The sequence below is a fragment of the Symphalangus syndactylus genome, chromosome 5 (genome assembly GCF_028878055.3).
Source record: "Symphalangus syndactylus isolate Jambi chromosome 5, NHGRI_mSymSyn1-v2.1_pri, whole genome shotgun sequence".
Classification (NCBI taxonomy): Eukaryota; Metazoa; Chordata; class Mammalia; order Primates; family Hylobatidae; genus Symphalangus; species Symphalangus syndactylus.
In genome coordinates this window covers 22,368,806-22,379,262 of record NC_072427.2, presented here as the reverse complement: position 1 = coordinate 22,379,262, position 10,457 = coordinate 22,368,806, and positions in this window count along the sequence as shown.

The following is a 10,457-nucleotide window of genomic DNA, read 5'->3' as shown; positions in this document are numbered from 1 at the left end:
CCTGCTCCAGGGACACTCCACTTTTCAAAAGCCAGTTCTCCTAATCCCTCATCCTACTTCTTGTTGAAGGCTTCTCCAACTCTAAGTGCATAACGATAAAGCCTTGGCCCACACTGTGACATATCCAAAGTTTCTCCAAGAGGTGTCCTCACCTGTTACCTGCACACACCCTCTTCCACCCCTAACCTTCACCACTCTCCTTAAACTCCTACTTCCTCCCTGACAAGAGACACCTCCTCCTAGACCTCTGATCTCCCAGCCAGGCTCCCAAGCCAGCCCATCCCTTCCATCAACACCCAACCTTGTTGCATCAATCTCAGAGCTGCTCCCTCAGAGCCCACAAGGGACCCAAGTGACATGGCAAAGTTTCAAGGTATTGTGATATACATATTGGGAATTACATGATTTTTTTGTTGACAACAGTTTCTCTCTTAATGCTGAAAATATGAGTGGTCAGAATGCTTGTAGTTGGGAAGAGTTTTTCACAGGAACCTTCCCTGGCTTTTGGGATAAGTGAACCCCTCTGGCTACCCTGGATCCTTCCCCTTAACCTAGACACATGCTCAAGTATCTTCCAATTTAGAAATCTGCTCCCTGAACCTGAGTGTCCTGGGGGTTTTTTGTTTTTTGTTTGTTTGTTTGTTTTTAAGACAAAGTCTCGATCTTTCACCCAGGCTGGAGTGAAGTGGCATGATCTCAGCTCACTGCAACCTCTCCCTGCCCCCCACCGGGTTCAAGCAATTCTGCCTCAGCCTCCCAAGGAACTGGGGTTACAGGTGCCCGCCACCATACCTGGCTAATTTTTGTATTTTTAGTATAGATGGGGTTTCATCATGTTGGCTGGGCTGGTCTCAAACTCCTGAACTCAGGTGATCCACTCACCTCCATCTCCCAAAGTGCTGGGATTACAGGTGTGAACCACCACACCCAGCCCTAAGTGTCCTCTTTTGCCTACTATCTTCTGTCGTTTCTTTCTCAGACACAGTTGGTTTTAATGGCCACATCTATGATGCTAGATCCCAAATAACAAGCCCTGACCTGTTATTCCCTTAGCATGGCTGCCTGGGCATCCCGGCGGCACCTCACAATGTCAAAACTGAATTCCTCATTTCCTCAAGACACACTCCTGCTTTATTTTATCTGGTGGCACCACGATTCGCCCACTCACCCAAGCCAGAAGCCTGGGAGCCATCAGTTCCCACCTTTCCGGAATTCCTTTTGTTACACAATTCTCCCAGTGTGACTTTCCAAATATCATTCAAGTCTGTTTGCTCCTCCCCATCCACGCCTCCTCTTAGTTTTGGTCTACACTGCCTCTTATCTAAACATGTCCTAGTCTCCTCCCTCTGATTCCTGCCTCTGACCTCAGTTGACTCAGCTGCTGTAGAAGGCCTTACCTGACCGCCCTCCTGCACTTTCGCCTATCAAGCGCCCTGCTTTATTTGATTCAGAGTACTTTTACTATCTAAAATTATCTGGCTTACACCTTTGTTTACTGGTCTGGATCTCTCCTCCATGATAATGGAAGCTCCTTGAGGTTGGGAACCTTCTCTGGCTCGTTCATTGTTCCATTCCCATCATCTAGATTAATGCCCAGTACATAAGAGATGCTCGAGAAATATTTGTAGGGCAGGCGCAGTGCTTCAGCCTGTAATCTCAGCACTTTGGGAGGCCAAGGCAGACAGATCACTTGAGGTCAGGAGTTTGAGACCAGCCTAGGCAACATGGTGAAACCCTATCTCTACCAGAAATACAAAAATTAGTCGGGCATGGTGACGTGTGCCTGTAGTCCCAGCTACTCAGAAGGCTGAGGCACAAGAATCACTTGAACCCAGGAGGCGGAGGTTGCAGTGAGCAGAGATCATGCCACTGCATTCCAGCATGGGTGATAGAGCAAGACTCTGTCTCAAAAAAAAAAAAAAAAAGAAATATTTGTTCAGTGAATGAATGCTCTAGATCATTATTGCTCAACAGAAATATACTGTGAGCCCAAATGTGAGCCACATGTATTATTTTATTTTTATTTATTAGTTTTTTTTCAAGACCTAATGTCACTCTGCTGCCCAGGCTAGAGTGCAGTGGTGCGATCTCGGCTCACTGCAGCCTCCACCTCCCTGGTGCAAGCAATTCTCGTGCCTCAGCCTCCCAAGTAGCTGGGATTACAGGTGTGTGCCACCAGCTAATTTTTTGTGTTCTTAGTAGAGATGGGGTTTCTCCATGTTGCCCAGGCTGGTCTTGAACTCTTGACCTCAAGTGATCTGCCCAACTCGGCCTCCAAAAGTGCTGGGATTACAGGCGTGAGCCACTGCACCCAGCCACATATATAATTTTAATTATTCCTGTAGCCACATCAAAAAGTTTTAAAGAAACAGTAAAATTATAATATATTTTATTTAGCCCAATATATCCAAAAGATTATCATTTCAACAAGTCCTCAACATGAAATATATTAATGAGATACTTTATAATCTTTTTTCATTCTGAGTCTTCAAAATCCCATGTGTATTTGACATAGCACATCTCAACTCAGACTAGTCTTATTTCAAGTGCCCAACAGCCACATGTGGCTAGTGGCTTCTGTACTGGATGTGGCAGCTCTAGACTTTTTTTTTTTTTTTTTTTTTTTTTTTTTGAGACGGAGTCTCGCTCTGTTGCCCAGGCTGGAGTGCAGTGGCGCGATCTCGGCTCACTGCAAGCTCCGGCTCCCGGGTTCACGCCATTCTCCTGCCTCAGCCTCCCGAGTAGCTGGGACTACAGGCGCCCGCCAACACGCCCGGCTAATTTTTTGTATTTTTAGTAGAGACGGGGTTTCACCGTGTTAGCCAGGATGGTCTCGATCTCCTGACCTCGTGATCCGCCCGCCTCGGCCTCCCAAAGTGCTGGGATTACAGGCTTGAGCCACCGCGCCCGGCAGCAGCTCTAGACTTACCCCTCCTGTCGTACTGACCTGGCTTCAGTTGTGCTCTCTACTGTTGTAAAATTAGATGTGATAATTACATCACTAATCAATTCATTTTATCAACAAACATCCTCAGAGAGTCTGCCGTGTTTCCATCATTATTCTAAGAAGTGAGCATACAAAGATGAATTACAAATTGCCCAAGAGAGTCATTGGTAGCTTGATGGGGATGGCATTGAATCTATAAATTACCTTGGGCAGTATGGCCATTTTCACGATATTGATTCTTCCTACCCATGAGCATGGAATGTTCTTCCATTTGTTTGTATCCTCTTTTATTTCATTGAGCAGTGGTTTGTAGTTCTCCTTGAAGAGGTCCTTTACATGCCTTGGAAGTTGGATTCCTAGGTATTTTATTCTCTTTGAAGCAATTGTGAATGGGAGTTCACTCATGATTTGGCTCTCTGTTTGTCTGTTATTGGTGTACAAGAATGCTTGTGATTTTTGTACATTGATTTTGTATCCTGAGACTTTGCTGAAGTTGCTAATCAGCTTAAGGAGATTTTGGGCTGAGACGATGGGGTTTTCTAGATATACAATCATGTCATCTGCAAACAGGGACAATTTGACTTCCTCTTTTCCTAATTGAATACCCTTTATTTCCTTCTCCTGCCTGATTGCTCTGGCCAGAACTTCCAGCACTATGTTGAATAGGAGCGGTGAGAGAGGGCATCCCTGTCTTGTGCCAGTTTTCAGAGGGAATGCTTCCAGTTTTTGCCCATTCAGTATGATATTGGCTGTGGGTTTGTCATAGATAGCTCTTATTATTTTGAGATACGTCCCATCAATACCTAATTTATTGAGAGTTTTTAGCATGAAGGGTTGTTGAATTTTGTCAAAGGCCTTTTCTGCATCTATTCAGATAATCATGGAACCAAAAAAGAGCCCGCATCGCCAAGTCAATCCTAAGCCAAAAGAACAAAGCTGGAGGCATCACCCTACCTGACTTCAAACTATACTACAATGCTACAGTAACCAAAACAGCATGGTACTGGTACCACAACAGAGACATAGATCAATGGAACAGAACAGAGCCCTCAGAAATGATGCCGCATATCTACAACTATCTGATCTTTGACAAACCTGACAAAAGCAAGAAATGGGGAAAGGATTCCCTATTTAATAAATGGTGCTGGGAAAACTGGCTAGCCATATGTAGAAAGCTGAAACTGGATCCCTTCCTTACACCTTATACAAAAATTAATTCAAGATGGATTAAAGACTTAAATGTTAGATCTAAAACTATTAAAATCCTACAAGAAAACCTAGGCAATACCATTCAGGACATAGGCGTGGGCAAGGACTTCATGTCTAAAACACCAAAAGCAATGGCAACAAAAGCCAAAATTGACAAATGGGATCTAATTAAACTAAAGAGCTTCTGCACAGCAAAAGAAACTACCATCAGAGTGAACAGGCAACCTACAGAATGGGAGAAAATTTTTGCAACCTACTCATCTGACAAAGGGCTAATATCCAGAATCTACAATGAACTCAAACATATTTACAAGAAAAAAACAAACAACCCCATCAAAAAGTGGGCAAAGGACATGAACAGACACTTCTCAAAAGAAGACATTTATGCAGCCAAAAAACACATGAAGAAATGCTCCTCATCACTGGCCATCAGAGAAATGCAAATCAAAACCACAGTGAGATACCATCTCACACCAGTTAGAATGGCCATCATTAAAAAATCAGGAAACAACAGGTGCTGGAGAGGATGTGGAGAAATAGGAACACTTTTACACTGTTGGTGGGACTGTAAACTAGTTCAACCATTGTGGAAGTCAGTGTGGTGATTCCTCAGGGATCTCGAACTAGAAATACCATTTGACCCAGCCATCCCATTACTGGGTATATACCCAAAGGACTATAAATCATGCTGCTATAAAGACACATGCACACGTATGTTTATTGCAGCACTATTCACAATAGCAAAGAGTTGGAACCAAACCAAATGTCCAACAACGATAGACTGGATTAAGAAAATGTGGCACATATACACCATGGAATACTATGCAGCCATTAAAAAGGATGAGTTCATATCCTTTGTAGGGACATGGATGAAACTGGAAACCATCATTCTCAGTAAACTATCGCAAGGACAAAAAACCAAACACCGCATGTTCTCACTCATAGGTGGGAATTGAACAATGAGAACTCATGGACACAGGAAGGGGAACATCACACTCCGGGGACTGTTGTGGTGTTGGGGGAGCGGGGAGGGACAGCATTAGGAGATATACCTAATGCTAAATGACGAGTTAATGGGTGCAGGAAATCAACGTGGCACATGGATACATATGTAACAAACCTGCACATTGTGCACATGTACCCTAAAACCTAAAGTATAATAAAAAAATAATAAAAATAATAAAAATAAAACTCAAAAAAAAAAAATTGCCCAAGAGGACCACAGACTAGTATGAGAAAGACATGTAAACAATTACCATATAATGCAATAAAAAATATATAAGCCAATTGCTATAGGAAACAGCAAATTTGGTCTGGAGGATCCAAGAAAAGCCTCAGAAGGAAGTGAGGCTTTAGACTAGCCTTGAAGAACAAGTAGAAGCTGGCCAAACAGACACGGAAGAGGTTGGGCTTTCCAGGCAACACAGCCAAAACGTGTTAAAGGCAGAAAGAAATGTGTGAGAGAGCTTGCCACTTTATGAAGTGCAAGTAGTTTGTACTGGTTGGAAATACTGGAATGTCGTGTGTGAGGGGAGCTGGCAGGACGTGAAGATGAAGAGGGATCAGGGGCTCAATCTCAGAAAAGATTATAAATCTTAAATTATTCGTATATGAGGCCGGGCGTGGTGGCCAGCACTTTGGGAGGCTGAGGGGGGAGGATCACTTGAGGCCAGGAGTTGGAGACCAGCCTGGGCAATATAATCAGACCCCATCTCTACCCCCCTGCCAAAAAATTAGCCAGATGTGGTGGCACACACCTATAGTCCCAGCTACTCTAGAGGCTGAGGTGGGAGGATTACTTGAGCCCAGGAGGTCAAGGCTGCAGTGAACCATGATTGGGCTACTGCATTCCAGCTTGGGCAACAGAATGAGACCCCATCTCTGAAAAATAAAAAATAAACCCTATAAGTGGGAGGAGGGATGGACTTGATCAGAGTAGCATCTTTAAAGCTCTGTCTGGTAGCTGGCATGGACCATGGTTTACAAGGAAGAGGGATAGGAGGCAGAAAGAACAATTAGGAGGCTCCTACAATTGTCCTGGCAAGAGGGGATGGGCCCTGAACCAAGGCAATGGCAGTGAGAGGGAAGAGAAGAGGAGGACACAGGTGTGAAAGATCTGGATAGGAATTGGAGACAGCTGGGAGGAGGGCACTACAGGTGATTTTGGTTGTGGACATGTGGGGTTTTCAGTACCCAGGGGCTCCCAGGAAGAGCTGTCAACTGTTTGGATACTCATCTGTGGCACCAAGAGAGGCACAAGCTACAGAGAGTTTGGGGGTCATTAGCAAGAGGTGGGGCTTAAAACAAAGGAAATGAATCAATGTCCCAGGAAGAGGAGAGAGCCAAAGAGAATGGTGAACAGAAGCCACTTCAGAGGGGTCGGTGAGCTCTGCCACCAGCAGAACAGCCATGGGCATCTGAACTCAATAACAGAAACATCCAACAGCCCAACACTGAGAGCTGCTCCCTTAGAGCCCACAAGGGACCCAAGCGACATGGCAGTGTTTGAGGTATTGTGATGTACGTATTGGAGATTACATGATTTTTGTTGACAAGTTTCTCTTAACGCTGAAAATATGAGTGGTCGGAAGGCTTGTAGTTGGGAAGAAGTTTTCACAGGAAACTTCCCTGGGTTTTGGGGTAAGTCATAAACCTAACAAATATAATCTGATTTTGTGAAAATATAGTATTCTGTAGATTAAACAGTAATTCCATCAATTCTATCTCCTGTAATCCTCACAACAGCTGTCTGAAGAACATAGAGCCATTTATGGATGAAGAAACTGGGGCTGAAAGAAGTTAGATGACTTGCCAAATTCACATGTCTAAGAAGACACAGGGCAAACTTGAATTCACATCTTCTGACTTAAAGTAGCTAGACTCATGATATCACAGCTGACCCCCAGCAAAGCTCCATGCCCAGCACCTTAGACAATGGTGTTTGGACACGCTTTGATTTGATCATTTGACTCATTGCCCAGGAGATTAAGGTCTGAAGTTCTGCTCAGTGTAGGTCAATTTCAAAATCATTGTTTGAAAAAGGGTTGTATATAGCTTTTTAAAAAGGCATTCAGGCCGGGTGTGGTGGCTCACGCCTGTAACCCCAGCACTTTGGGAGGCCCAGGTGGGCGGATCATTTGAGGTCAGGAGTTCAAGACCAGCCTGGCCAACATGGTGAAATCCCATCTCTACTAAAAATACAAATATTAGCTGGGCATGGTGGCACGCACCTGTAATCCCAGCTACTTGGGAGGCTGAGGCATGAGAATTGCTTGAACTCTGGAAGCAGAGGTTGCAGTGAGCCAAGATCGTACCCACTGCACACCAAACTGGGCGACAGAGCAAGAAAGACTCCATCTCAAAAGAAAAAAAAAAAAGTCATTCAAACAATAAAGATGTTTTTTGATTTTTGTTTTCTGCTTTTAAGGAGCATCGATCTTGCAAGCCATGAAGGCTAATATTGCAGCTGTGACGAAGCATCGAATTTGACTCCAAGCTTCCTGGAAGCAAAAATAGAAACATAGAGGCTGTACAATGCCGATTACCTGAGAAACACACAGTGTTTTGTAAGGCAGATTCAAAATCACTGACTTAACTGACTAATCAGGAATTAAATGCAAAGCCCCCACCTTACCATGCCTGTTTCTGCCACAGAGGGGAAGTGAAAGCAGAACTTTGAGGAGCTTGGTCACATTGGAAGCAGGAACAATGGAAGAGTGGGGCTGGGCAGATTAATGATCTTCAGGAAAAGTTAAGTGGAAGTCAGCTTTCACGCTTTAGCCCCCAGCTCCTGAACATTCATTCTCTTCCCCTCATCACATGCTTCCATTCTCCTTTTTCGAAAAATCTTTTTGATAAAAGTTGTATTTGTGTACTTATGAAAGGCTACCCACTCTAGATGAATGTGCAAGAGGCAGTTAAACAGATTGATCTATGGGGTGTATAGGGACAGAACAAATGATCTGAGAGAGACCAGGGCAAGGATGATGTGCTTAGTGTGTAGGTCACTAGAATCCTCTCTGAAGAAGAAACCAGGGAGGGCCCAGCCCACCTGAAAACAAACTCTGGAAGAATCTCTCAGTGCATGGATCTCCCTAAGTCTTTCCAGCAACCCCAAGTGCTGTGACTAGGGCTGCAATTATTAACACGGGTTTGAAGGGGGTTGGGGGTAAAGGTGGCTGTGTGTCCAACCCCTAACATGGTGCCAGGCATACAGCAGATGCACAATTAATGTTAAATGAAGAGGAGAAAGGAGAGATGAAGAAAGAAAACGGGGAAAGGGTGGAAGGAAATCGAGAGGGAAGGAAGGAGTTCTAAAGAAAAAGTAATATGAAAATAAAATGATGGGAGAGGTAAAGTTAGCATGTCAAATGTTTTTCAAAGGTCTTGTGCAGTTGCCAGAGGAGGTCTGCAATTTTGTCCTGGGTTTCCTAGCAACCAAAGCAAGGAGGGAAACATAATCAGTTATAACATTCACAGTGTCCATAAGATAAAAACAGATCCGTTGCTCAGAAAAACTCTTCCCTGGCTCCTCTTAAAGGGAACACCATGTCATATAGTTTATCCTCAGCAACATTTCTGCAATAAATATAGAATCAAATTCTGAACAATTGTCTCCCAGAACATCCTCAAGGCAGGTGATTGGCATATTGTCAAGTGCCACTCAGGACACTCAAGTGGTCAAAACAATTACATACAGAAAAGCAACTTTCTGAAGTTCTGGCTTGTTTTCAGTGATACATTTTACAATATCTGGGAACAAGGATGAAAATGCCTTCCTGGCACCCACACCATCACTTCTAGTCCAAGCCCAGGACAAACATCACCAAATGATCACTGAACTTTTTCCTGTTGAGACTGGACATTGCCTCATAATCCTTTCCAACTGTACCCATTATAGGGTTCTTCTCCCATGCCAACTTGAATCTATCTGCCAGCTCTGATCAAAGGGAATTGGTGAATATCCTTCAAGCAATGCTCTATGAATATTATTTCATATAATAAAGCTTGAATACAAATGAGGCAAGAGGAAGTGTGCAGTTATAGTGGCTGGCAAGAAAGAAGAAATATTATGTATTGATAAGTAAGGATAAAATGTAATGGTTTGACAAGCAAAGAAATGGATAATTTGACATTCTGTATGAAAAAGGTGAATTAGAACAAGGACTAAATCAAAACTCAATGTTGCTGTAGCGTCTAGACTGTTCCTGGGTATGTATCTCTCATACATACACATACATGCACACACACATTTTTTTCCTTTTAGAGACAGGGTCTTCCTATGTTTGCCAGGCTGACCTTGATCTCCTGGGCTCAAGCAATGCTCCTACCTCAGTCTCCTGAGTATCTGGGACTACAGGTGTGCACCACCAATCTCAGCTCTGTTTTATTTTTTAAAGAAGAAAAAACACGGTACTTGAAAACACGAAAAGGTTCTACCAGTGGACCAGAAAATGTGAAGGATACATAGAAGATTGTGCTGTTACTTTGGGTGCCCCTAATAAACAGCATCTCTCCTACCACTTGACTTTGAACTTGGCTATGTAATTTGTTTTGGCCAGTGAGACATTAGGAAATGTAAGCAGAGGCTTATATAACTGCTTGTACATTAGGGTTTAATCCTCTTAGAATGCACCTTCTTGGAACCTAAGCCACCATGCTGTCAGGAAGCTCAACCAGCCATGTAGAAAGGCTAACATGGAGAAGAACTAAGGTCCCTGGCTGACAACCTGAATTGAGATCCCAGCCAGTAGGTATCACTAAAAATTAGCCATGGGAGGATGTCATGAACCTTTCAACACCAAATAAAGCAAAACAACTGCATAATCAACCCCCATGAGAAATGATACTTTTTTTTAATGTTTTAAGCCACTAAATTTTGGGGTGATTATGCAGCAGTAGGTAACTGAAAAATACAAAACAGCAATGGAGAAAGAATAGAGGATTAAGACTGAAGCACCAAAATTCTTCCTAAGGGAGATAGGTCTAAGATCAGAGTCAACAAATGCGAAGAGTAGAGGGAGACTTTGGATGATCATTCAGGAACAGCACTGAGAATAGCTCATATAGTCAACTCTTATCCTCTTCTCTGCATGAACATGTAATAACTAGAAGCAATGGCTTTCACACTCAAGATTAATCAGGAAAACTGCATTTTAAAGAAAGTGGACAAACTTCCTAAGGAGTGTTTTTTGCTGCTGTTTTGCTTTTTAGAGACAGGGTCTTGCTCTGTCACCCAGGCTGGAGTACAGTTGTGCAGTCATAGCTCACTGCAGCTTCAAATTTCTGAGTTGAAGTGATC